Genomic DNA, 11,949 nt, shown 5'->3' with positions numbered 1-11,949 from the left:
TGAATAAGGATTAAAGGCTTATGGAACTTCCTGATGGGAGAGACTGACTGTGGGGAAAACTGGGTCTTGTTCTGATGTTCCGCTGGATCATGAAAAAAGCAAGAGGGTTCCAGAAAAACATCTATTTCTGCTTTATTGACTATGCCAAAGCCTTTGACTGTGTGGATCACAATAAACTGTGGAAGATTCTGAGAGAGATGGGAATACCAGACCACCACACCTGCCTCTTGAGAAATATGTATGCAGGCCAGGAAGCAACAAGTTGAACTGGACATGAAACAACAGACTGGTTCCAAATAGGAAAAGGAGTATGTCAAGGCTGTATATTGTCACCCTGCTTATTTAACTTATATGCAGAGTACATTATGAGAAATGCTGGGCTGGAAGAAACACAAGCTGGAATCAAGATTGCTGGGAGAAATATCAATAACCTCAGATATGCAGATGACACCACCCTTATGGCAGAAAGTGAAGAGGAGCTAAAAAGCCTCTTGATGAAAGTGAAACAGGAGAGCAAAAATGTTGGCTTAGAGCTCAACATTCAGAAACCTAAGATCATGGCATCCGGTCCCATCACTTCATGGGAAATAGATGGGGAAACAGTGGAAAGAGTGTCAGACTTTATTTTTGGGAGGGGCTCCAAAATCACTGCAGATGGTGACTGCAGCCATGAAATTAAAAGACGCTTACTACTTGGAATAAAAGTTATGACCAACCTAGATAGCATATTCAAAAGCAGAGACATTACTTCGGTGACTAAGGTCCGTCTAGTCAAGGCTATGGTTTTTCCAGTAGTCATGTATGGATGTGAGAGTTGGACTGTGAAGAAGGCTGAGCACCGAAGAATTGATGCTTTTGAACTGTGGTGTTGGAGAAGACTCTTGAGAGTCCCTTGGGCTGCAAGGAGATCCAATCAGTCCATTCTGAAGGAGATCAACCCTGGGATTTCTTTCGAAGGAATGATGCTAAAGCTGAAGATCCAGTACTTTAGCCACCTCATGCTAAGAGTTGGCTTATTGGAAAAGACTCTGATGCTGGGAGGGATTGGGGGCAGGAGGAGAAAGGGACGACAGAGGATGAGATGGCTGGGTGGCATCATGGACTCGATGGACATGAGTCTGAGTGAACTCCGGGAGATGATGACGGACAGGGAGGCCTGGCGTGCTGCTATTCATGGGGCGGCAAAGAGTCAGACACGACTGAGCGACTGAACTGAACTGAACTGAGGTTCTAAAACGCAATGCTTTTTAAAATATAAATTTATTTATGTTAATTGGAGGCTAATTACTTTACAATATTGTATTGTTTTAATATAAATTTATTTATGTTAATTGGAGTTTAGTTACTTTACAATATTGTATTGGTTTTACCATACATCAACATGAATCCACCATGGGTGTGCACATTTTCCCCATCCTGAACCCCTCTCCCGCCTCCCTCCCCATCCCATCCCTCTGGGTCATCCCAGTGCACCAGCCCCGAGCATCCTGTATCATGCATCGAATGTGGGCTGGCAATTTGTTTCACATATGATATTATACATGTTTCAATGACATTCTCCCAAACCATCCCACCCTCGCCCTCTCCCACAGAGTCCATAAGACTGTTCTATACATCTCTGTCTCTTTTGCTATCTCTCATACAGGGTTATCATTACCATTTTTCTAAATTCCATGTATATGCATTAGTATGCTCTATTGGTGTTTTTCTTTCTGGCTTACTTCACTCTAGGCTCCAGTTTCATCCACCTCATTAGAACTGATTCAAATGTATTCTTTTCAATGGCTGAGTAATATTCCATTGTGTATATGTACCACGGCTTTCTTATCCATTCGTCTGCATAGAATGCAATGCCTTTTAAAGTTGTACAACATGATTACATATATAGAGTTAAATGTTTACCATAATCAAGTTAATTAAAACATCCATTACCACACATGGTATTTGATATCACTAATCATCAGTCTTCCTGACCCAGGGATTGAACCCATGTCCCCCACATTGCAAGCAGATGCTTTAACCTCTGAGCCACCAGGGAAGCCCTAATCACCAGGAAAATGCAAATCAAAATCACAATGGGATACCATCTCACAAATGTTACAATAGCTATTATTAAAAAGACAAGTGATAACAAAATTTTGTGGGGATGTGGGGAAAAAACATTTCTTATACACCATTGAAGGAAATGTGAATTGGCACATCCATGATGGAAAATAGTATAGAAGTTTCTTTCCTATAGTTTAATAATTTATTGGTGCCACAACACAGAAGTATCCTAATACCAGTTCTCACAGGGACAACAAGATTTCCCTGGATGGCCCCTATTTATCCAGCATGCCAGACTCCACTCTGGCATTGTAGAATGTAAGCTTGACTATGAAATTGCTCCTTAGACATTTTCTCCCTGGGTAGTATATTTACAAGAGCCTGTTCTCACCTTCAAGTGTGCTCATCTTAACTTCTCAAATACCAGAAACTATGCTGTACTAGTTATGTGGCCTCAGACAAATCGTTTCTCCTCTCTGAGCTTCAGAAGTTCCATCTATAAAATGAAATGATTAGACTAGATGAACACTAAGGTATCCTTCTGTTCAGTTCAGTTCAGTTCAGTCGCTCAGTCGTGTCCAACTCTTTGCAACCCCATGAACTGCAGCACTCCAGGCCTCCCTGTCCATCACCAACTCCCGGAGTTCACCCAGACTCGCGTCCATCGAGTCAGTGATGCCATCCAGCCATCTCATCCTCTGTCGTCCCCTTCTCATCCTGCCCCCAATCCCTCCCAGCATTAGAGTTTTTTCCAAGGAGTCAACTCCTCGCATGAGGTGGCCAAAGTACTGGAGTTTCAACTTTAGCATCATTCCTTCCAAAGAAATCCCAGGGCTGATCTCCTTCAGAATGGACTGGTTGGATCTCCTTGCAGTCCAAGGGACTCGCAGGATTCTTTTCCAACACCACACTTCAAAAGCATCAATTCTTCAGTGCTCAGCCTTCTTCACAGTCCAACTCTCACATCCATACATGACCACTGGACAAACCATAGCCTTGACTAGACGGACCTTAGTCAGCAAAGTAATGTCTCTGCTTTTCAATATGCTATCTAGGTTGGTCATAACTTTTCTTCCAAGGACTAAGCGTCTTTTAATTTCATGGCTGCAATCACCATCTGCAGTGATTTTGGAGCCCCCAAAAATAAAGTCTGACACTCTTTCCACTGTTTCCCCATCTATTTCCCATGAAGTGATGGGACCGGATGCCATGATCTTCGTTTTCTGAATGTTGAGCTTTAAGCAAACTTTTTCACTCTCCTCTTTCACTTTCATCAAGAGGCTTTTTAGTTCCTCTTCACTTTCTTCCATAAGGGTAGGGTCATCTGCATATCTGAGATTATTGATATTTCTCCCGGCAATCTTGATTCCAGCTTGTGTTTCCTCCAGCCCAGCGTTTCTCATAATGTACTCTGAATGTAAGTTAAATAAGCAGGGTGATAATATACAGCCTTGACATACTCCTTTTCCTATTTGGAACCAGTCTGTTGTTCCATGTCCAGTTCTAACTTGTTGCTTCCTGACCTGCATACATATTTCTCAAGAGGCAGGTTAGGTGGTCTGGTATCCTCATCTCTTTCAGAATTTTCCCAGTTTATTGTGATCCACACAGTCAAAGGCTTTGGCATAGTCAATAAAGCAGAAATAGATGTTTTCCTGGAACTCTCTTGCTTTTTCAAGGATCCAACAGATTTTGGCACTTTCATCTCTGGTTCCTCTGCCTTTTCTAAAACCAGCTTGAACATCAGGGAGTTCACAGTTCACATATTGCTGAAGCCTGGCTTGGAGCATTTTGAGCATTACTTTACTAGCGTGTGAGATGAGTGCAATTGTGTGGTAGTTTGAGCATTCTTTGGCATTGCGTTTCTTTGGGACTGGAATGAAAACTGACCTTTTCCAGCTAGAGCAGCCATTAAGAGATACCCCACGCCCAAGGTAAGAGAAACCCAAGTAAGATGGTAGGTGTTGTAAGAGGGCATCAGAGGGCAGAACACTGAAATCATAATCACAGAAACCTAGTCAATCTAATCACACTAGGACCACAGCCTTGTCTAACTCAATGAAACTAAGCCATGCCCACGGGGAAGCCCAAGATGGGCAGGTCATGGTGGAGAGGTCTGACAGAATGTGGTCCACTGGAGAAGGGAATGGAAAACCACTTCAGTATTCTTCCCTTGAGAACCCCATGAACAGTATGAAAAGGTAAAATGATAGGATACTGAAAGAGGTACTCCCCAGGTCAGTAGGTGACCAATATGCTACTGGAGGTCAGTGGAGAAATAACTCCAGAATGAATGAAGGGATGGAGCCAAAGCAAAAACAGTACCCAGCTGTGGATGTGACTTGTGATAGAAGCAAGGTCCGATGCTGTAAAGAGCAATATTGCATAGGAACCTGGAATGTCAGGTCCATGAATCAAGGCAAATTGGAAGTGGTCAACCAGGAGATGGCAAGAGTGAATGTTGACATTCTAGGAATCAGCAAACTAAGATGGACTGGAATGGGTGAATTTAACTCAGATGACCATTATATCTACTACTGCGGGCAGGAATCCCTCAGAAGAAATGGAGTGGCCATCATGTTCAACAAAAGAGTCTGAAATGCAGTACTTGGATGCAATCTCAAAAATGACAGGATGATCTCTGTTTGTTTCAGAGGCAAACCATTCAATATCACAGTAATCCTAGTCTATGCCCCAACCAGTAATGCTGATGAAGCTGAAGTTGAACGGTTTTATGAAGACCTACAAGACTTTTTAGAACTAACACCCAAAAAAAGATGTCCTTTTCATTATAGGGGACTGGAATGCAAAAGTAGGAAGTCAAGAAACACCTGGACTAACAGGCAAATTTGGCCTTGGAATGTGGAATGAAGCAGGGCAAAGACTAATAGAGTTTTGCCATGAAAATGCACTGGTCATAGCAAACACTCTCTTCCAACAACACAAGAGAAGACTCTACACATGGACATCACCAGATGGTCAACACTGAAATCAGATTGATTCTATTCTTTGCAGCCAAAGATGGAGAAGCTCTATACAGTCAACAACAATAAGACCAGGAGCTGACTGTGGCTCAGATCATGAATTCCTTACTACCAAATTCAGACTTAAATTGAAGAAAGCAGGGAAAACCACTAGACCATTCAGGTGTGACCTAAATCAAATCCCTTATGATTATACAGTGGAAGTGAGAAATAGATTTAATGGCCTAAATCTGATAGATAGAGTGCCTGATGAACTATGGAATGAGGTTCGTGACATTGTACAGGAGACAGGGATCAAGACCATCCCCATGGAAAAGAAATGCAAAAAAAGCAAAATGGCTGTCTGGGGAGACCTTACAAATAGCTGTGAAAAGAATAGAAGTGAAAAGCTAAGGAGAAAGGAAAAATATACCCATCTGAATGCAGAGTTCCAAAGAAGAGCAAGAAGAGATAAGAAAGCCTTCTTCAGCAATCAATGCAAAGAAATAGAGGAAAACAACAGAATGGGAAAGACTAGAGATCTCTTCAAGAAAATTAGAGATACCATGGGAACATTTCATGCAAAGATGGGCTCGATAAAGAACAGAAATGGTATGGACCTAACAGAAGCAGAAGATATTAAGAAGAGATGGCAAGAATACACAGAAGAACTGTACACAAAAGATCTTCACGACCCAGATAATCATGATGGTGTGATCACTCATCTTTAGCCAGACATCCTGGAATGTGAAGTCAAGTGGGCCTTAGAAACCATCACTAGGAACAAAGCTAGTGGAGGTGATGGAATTCCAGTAGAGCTCTTTCACATCCTGAAAGATGATGCTGTGAAAGTGCTGCACTCAATATGCCAGCAAATTTGTAAAACTCAGCAGTGGCCACAGGACTAGAAAAGGTCAATTTTCATTCCAATCCCAAAGAAGCTATCCTTAATTTCTATCAATTTCTCCATCAGTGACATTTGTTGGTATCAACTTTCTCTGTCTACACATGCACATACACACACATACACACACACACACACAAGTGCATCCCACTCTTATTTTATAAAGTTGAAACAATATGGTAATAAAGAAAGAACATCAGATTTGTCCTCAACATAATTTAGTTTCTATCATCTCTGCTATCAAGTAACCCCAGAAAGATGACATCATATTATATACCTGTATTCAATGATTCAATCTGTAAAATGGATGGAAAAAGAAATTTCAGATAAATAAATTTCTAAAGGTATTTCCCTTCTAGCTCTGAGGATCCAACATCTCAACAGTGTGGTACTTTACAGGGATCGTTCTGAAGTTCTTAGCTTACTTATTCAAAGAACTATTTCCATGATTACCCAGGCTCCCTCCAATTCCCTGTATCCAATCAATAACTAAATCTCCCCAAATATCTCCTGCCAAAAAATCTCCTTCTCTTCATTCTCACATTTACCACCCAACTTGAGTTCACCACTTTTGCCAAAGTTATCTTTCTGGAGGATGTCCTGGAACATGTTATTCTAGGGCTCAAAATCCTTCAATAGCTTCCCATTGCCTCTAATAAAATGTTCAAATGTTTTAATCTTGTCATTCAAAGTCCTCCATGCTACAATCCCACTTATGTGTTCACTCTTTTCAGACTATATCTTGCATTTTCCCATTTCCATGCATGTATGCAATGAGGTTCCAGCAACATCCTCCCTATAGCAACCCTTTTTGCTTACTGGATTCTGTACATATTTTAAGGTTCAGCTCACATTCTTATTGCCTTCACGAAGTATTCTTTGATTTCCCAAATAGATAAAGTATCTTCCAGTGCTGCAATCCCATAGTGCTTCTTCTGAATCTCTTTAATGGTATGCATTATACTCTGCTATGTATCAATTCACTTATGTATATAAAATACTGAATGTCACTGGACTGCAACTGCATTGAGACCAGGGTCCATGTTTTACTAACTCCTGTTAATACCCAGCTCAACATAGCTTGACACAGGGTCCTGCTATTCTGCACTTAATAAGCACACAAAGACATTGAAAAGTCACGGAGTGAGTACAAATCTGCCTACCAGATCTGGATGGTGGATGAATCATCTCAGGACTCAGAGGAAAGAAAACTCAGACATGCCATGTCTATACAAAATCCAACATCTGCACTGTGGGAGTCCTAAAATGTAAACTAATGTATTTAGACCTCATGAGCTAAGAGGTTTACAAATTTATAAGATAACCAAAAAGTAAATAACAAATGTAGAAATTAAGTATCATTCCCATCAAAATTAAGATATCACCTGATAGTTATCTTCTGATTGGTAAGGTCCAGATGCCACATCAATCACTTAATTACACCTGAAGAAAAATTGAACCATGAGCAATCAGAAACATAGGATACTAACCAAAAACACACTGTACCAGACCAACTTAATTTTACATTGGAACAAATTAGAATCATTACAAAACAAAGGCCCTCATCAGGTATGCTTGATTTCAGGAAAAGCAGTCAACAGATGCTTTCTGGGTTGTTGGTTGAGACACAATTGGCCTCAGGAATGATTTGCATGCATAGAAGAATTTAAAGGGATGTTCAGCTGATGATTTCAGAAACCACAGGGTCAAATAATGGACAGGAATAATTGTCTACTTATAAAGAAATGTATAAACCTTCAGTGCACATAAGAACTTCTTCAAATCCCAATATGGTCATATTAGCTGAAGGTGACAACAAATGAAAGCATTCAAAGACCACTGTTGCCTGGGACTAGAGCTGTGGAGTTCACTGAGTTTGTACTCATTGGCCATGCAATATTATTTTCTATGTCTCTCTCTTTTTGTGCTATCTGTCCCTTTTCCACAGCTCTTCATGTGCTTTATGGCTTCACACTGTCTCATGGTGGTCCAGGATTCCCTTCTGTGACCTTTCCCCTAATAGTGGGAGCCGTGGACTTCCCTATTCCCCCTCTGAACTCTGAAGTTGTTCTGCTCTGCCTCCTTCTCACCACCAGTACCCAGCTCTCTAATGGCTCCATCTATCTGACAGGACAAAATGAGAGGCTAAGAATTTACAACAGCATGAGTTAGTTACCTCTTCCAAGATGATCAGTATGTTAACATAAATAACTAAATCCAAAAATGTGAACCTCTAGTGGTTGTGGATTTTTCAAGCACCTCAGGAAGCTAGAAGAATGATTTTTCCTTTTAAAACAAGAGAACTTAAAATACAGACATAAGTCCCGATGCTGGCTCTGCTGCTAGTTGACAACGTGGTTTTGTACAAGTCATTTGGTTTCTATGAGTGTCAGGTTTCCTCTCTGAAAATTGAAGTGGATTATCTAGATTCTTTTCAGTTCTAATGATCTGTACTCAGTAAATCTCAGTACATTTACTACTCCATTTATTCTACCTCTCCATACACTTTGTCCTAGTTGTCACCAAACACACTAATAGAGAGAGAAACCTGTATTTTCTATATTTCATGTCACTACTACCAAGCATAATTGACTCAAGAGAACCAAATTCACTATAATGGACACTAAGCAAAAGATGTTGGCAAAAGTGGTATGAGATTTTTTTTTTTTTTGCACAATAGGTGGACATACTTTAAAAAGGGTACATGTGGAATAACATGTTTATGACCTATAATGGGAAGAATATTGAACTTAAAGTCAAGCAAAAAATAAAAGTTCAGTCACTCAGTCGTGTCCGACTGTGACCCCATGGACTGAAGCACACCAGGCTTCCCTGTCCATCACCAACTCCAGGGGCTTACTCAAACTCATGTCCATCTAGTCAGTGATGCCATCCAACCACCTCATCCTCTGTTTTCCCCTTCTCCTTGGAATCAAATCCTAGATCTACTGCTTAGTAGCTCTAGGAAAGTCTTTTAGTTTTTTGAACACCCATTTCCCTGTTTTCTAAACCAAAATCTCTTCAGACTTTCCAAGTCTGAAGGTTGCTGTAAAGGTTAAAAGAGAAAGTGCATGTGGAGTATTTCACAGACAGTCTGGAAAATAGTAGGGTTTCTGTTCACATTACTGAAACCTGGGTTGGAAATAGGAATTTCTCAAGCTTTCACCTGAGAAAAACTTTGATGCCAATTAGATAAGTATAATGTCCTCAAGGTTCGTGCATGTTGTCTCCTAGGGCAGAATTTCTTTCCTTTTTAAGGCTGAATAATATTTCATTCTATGTGTATACCACATTTTTTTTATTCATCCATTTACCAATGGAAATTTAGGCTATTTCTTTGGAATAATTCCACTTATAGGAGGTGTTTAAAATAATCAAACTCATAGAAGCAGACAGTAGAATGGTAGTTACCAAGGATTGGAGATATGAAATGGGGAAGTGATTTTTAGTGGGTATAAAATTTCAGTTATGAAAGGTGTGAAAGTTCTACAGACCTGTTGTACAACACTGGGCTAATAGTTCACATCTGAAGCAAAACTGAATTATAAGCAATACTATATTGTACACTTAAAATGTGCTAATAAGGTTAATCTCAAGTGTTCTTACCACGATTTAAGAATCGATGGTATATGGACTAGACATACGATGATGAGGAGTAGGTGGACATGGAGTACACCTTCACGGATGTATCAGAAATACACCTTTGACACAGAAGATCTCTAAGAACATTAGCTGAGAATGGGCAGAGTCCCTGACCACTGGAAAGGAATACATAGATCCACGCAAAACTCAATAGAACAAACGAAGTTGGAGAAAAAGAGGAGAGTGAGCAGGACTGAACGTGCCCTCAGGGATTGGGGTACTGAGGCAGAGGCAAAACCCCCAAATTGGGGCAGTTGCTTGGGACAGTGGAGAAGCATTTGAGGCTGTTACAGAGTGCAGCAGCTGATCTATGACAGTCTTGATGGAATGAGAACCACATGGACAATCTCTGCCACAGACCTATATACCTTGGACAGGGATACAAGTCTACTAGAATGTGCAGTTGCTGGGAGAACAAGCCCAGGGTGAAGTCTGTTGTTGACTGATGGGAGACGGCCCAAGGGAACATGGAATAGAGCACAGTGGGAAATGCCTTTGGAAGAAAGTTGATCTGCCATGGAGGCAAGGCATACAGCTGAGTCATATGCAGGGTGTGGAGTCATCACTTTAGCCTCTCCTCACATGCCAGCAGGGGCAATTGACTAATAGAGAAGGGCCATAGCCAGGGTGGCCATTTAAGTGCCTGATGTGCTGGGGAATACAGAAGGACCCTAATCAAGGTGATCGTTTAAGTGCCTGATGCACCAGGTAGCAGAGAAGGATCAGCCAAGGAGGCCCTTTGAATGCCATCTGTCAGAGACTAGAAAGACTCTAATAGCAACATAGCTCCTGTGGTTGAGATTACTGGCATCCCTATGCACTTGGTGCCACCAGGGTCCCTGCTATCCAAGCAGTCATGCCACTTCCACACTTGATCCCCACTGGGACAGAGCTACCAGAGGCTAGAAAAAACCCTAAGAGCACCACCTCTCCTGCTCCCCTGATCACAGGCTTCCCTATGTACCTGACACTGCCAGTGTCCCTGTGATCCAACCAGCTGCATCATCTCTACAACAGAACTTCACTAGGGCAGACCCAAGTCCTCCAGGGCAGCCTCAGGATCAAACTCTTGTGGATGACCCACATGCAGAGGAGGAGATAAAAACATGATTGAACCGCAGGGGCAATGTGGCTAAACCAGCTGTGCAAGCTACAGATTAAATCCACGTGATTAAAAGGCAGACTCTTTGTCTACAGAATATATAAAAGGACAATGAGAGTTTCCACAAAAGAAAATGCACTAACTCTGGTAGTTGCGGACATTGGAAGCAAGTACATGCAGGAGTAGGGCCAGATTACAGTTTAAGATGTCCCCACAGCAAGTTCAGACCCCAGCCCATTATTGGAAGGCATTCTAGAGAGGTGGAGGTGGACTGCGACTTAAAGTGAGGGAAAGGATGCTGAAAGCTGAGATCCAAGAAAAACATTTATTGCTATTCTTAAGATTTTGATTTGTTCTGTAATTGGTTCTGGAAGTATTTTTCTTCTTTTCTTTATTTTCTCATCTGTTGCTGAGGCTGTTGATTTTATTATTACTATTAACTCCTCTAAGCTTTTGAGAACTTGTTTTTATCACATTTTTAAGTTCCTTTATATACTTCTACATCTGTTGGCATTTTGCTGTTCTGTGGGGGTTTTTGTCCTTTGTTATTGTCATTGTTGTTTTGCTTTCTAAGTTTGATTGTTTTTCTTATTGTTCATTTCCTGCTGTAGTTATTTTTTAATATATGTAAATCTCATACACTTTTATTTAACTTTGCTTTTCTATTTTTTATTTTTTCTACTTTTATTACTTTTCTTTCTTTTTTTCAACATATTCATTAGTTTACTCTATTTCTTTGTTTTGTTCCCCAGATGTCACTCTGCTTTGGTTTTGTTTTCCAGTTTATGTTTTTGGTTAGTTTTGTTTTTAATTGGTTGATATCATTTTTAGTTTCCTTTGCTCACCAGGGCACTTTCTCATACTTACTTTTCTTTAAACAGTTGTGGGTGGGTGTGTGTGTGTGTGTGTGTGTGTGTGTTTCATTGTTTTTCTTATTACCAGTCTGATTCTAAATATAACATTTGTTTGGGTTCATCTTTTGTTTCTTACTATGTTTTACTTACTGATTTTAGGTGCTTGTTTTAATCTCCTTTAATGCCAAAAAGAAAAAAAAAAATCAGAATCTCAGTTACCTGGCCAGAGCTTAGGCCTTGCCACTTGGAATGGGAGCACTGAGTCCAGGACCCTAGACTGCCAGAGAACTCCTAACCCCAGAGTGTACTCCCACATGAAAACTCCCATGAAGGCCTCCACCTATATACAAGACCTGGCATCACCCAACTGCAGGCAGCATCCAGTGCAGGACTCCTCACTCAAATAACAAGCAAGACAAAAACACAAACACAAACATC

The sequence above is a fragment of the Ovis canadensis genome, chromosome X (genome assembly GCF_042477335.2).
Source record: "Ovis canadensis isolate MfBH-ARS-UI-01 breed Bighorn chromosome X, ARS-UI_OviCan_v2, whole genome shotgun sequence".
Taxonomy (NCBI): domain Eukaryota; kingdom Metazoa; phylum Chordata; class Mammalia; order Artiodactyla; family Bovidae; genus Ovis; species Ovis canadensis.
This window is presented reverse-complemented; position numbering follows the sequence as displayed.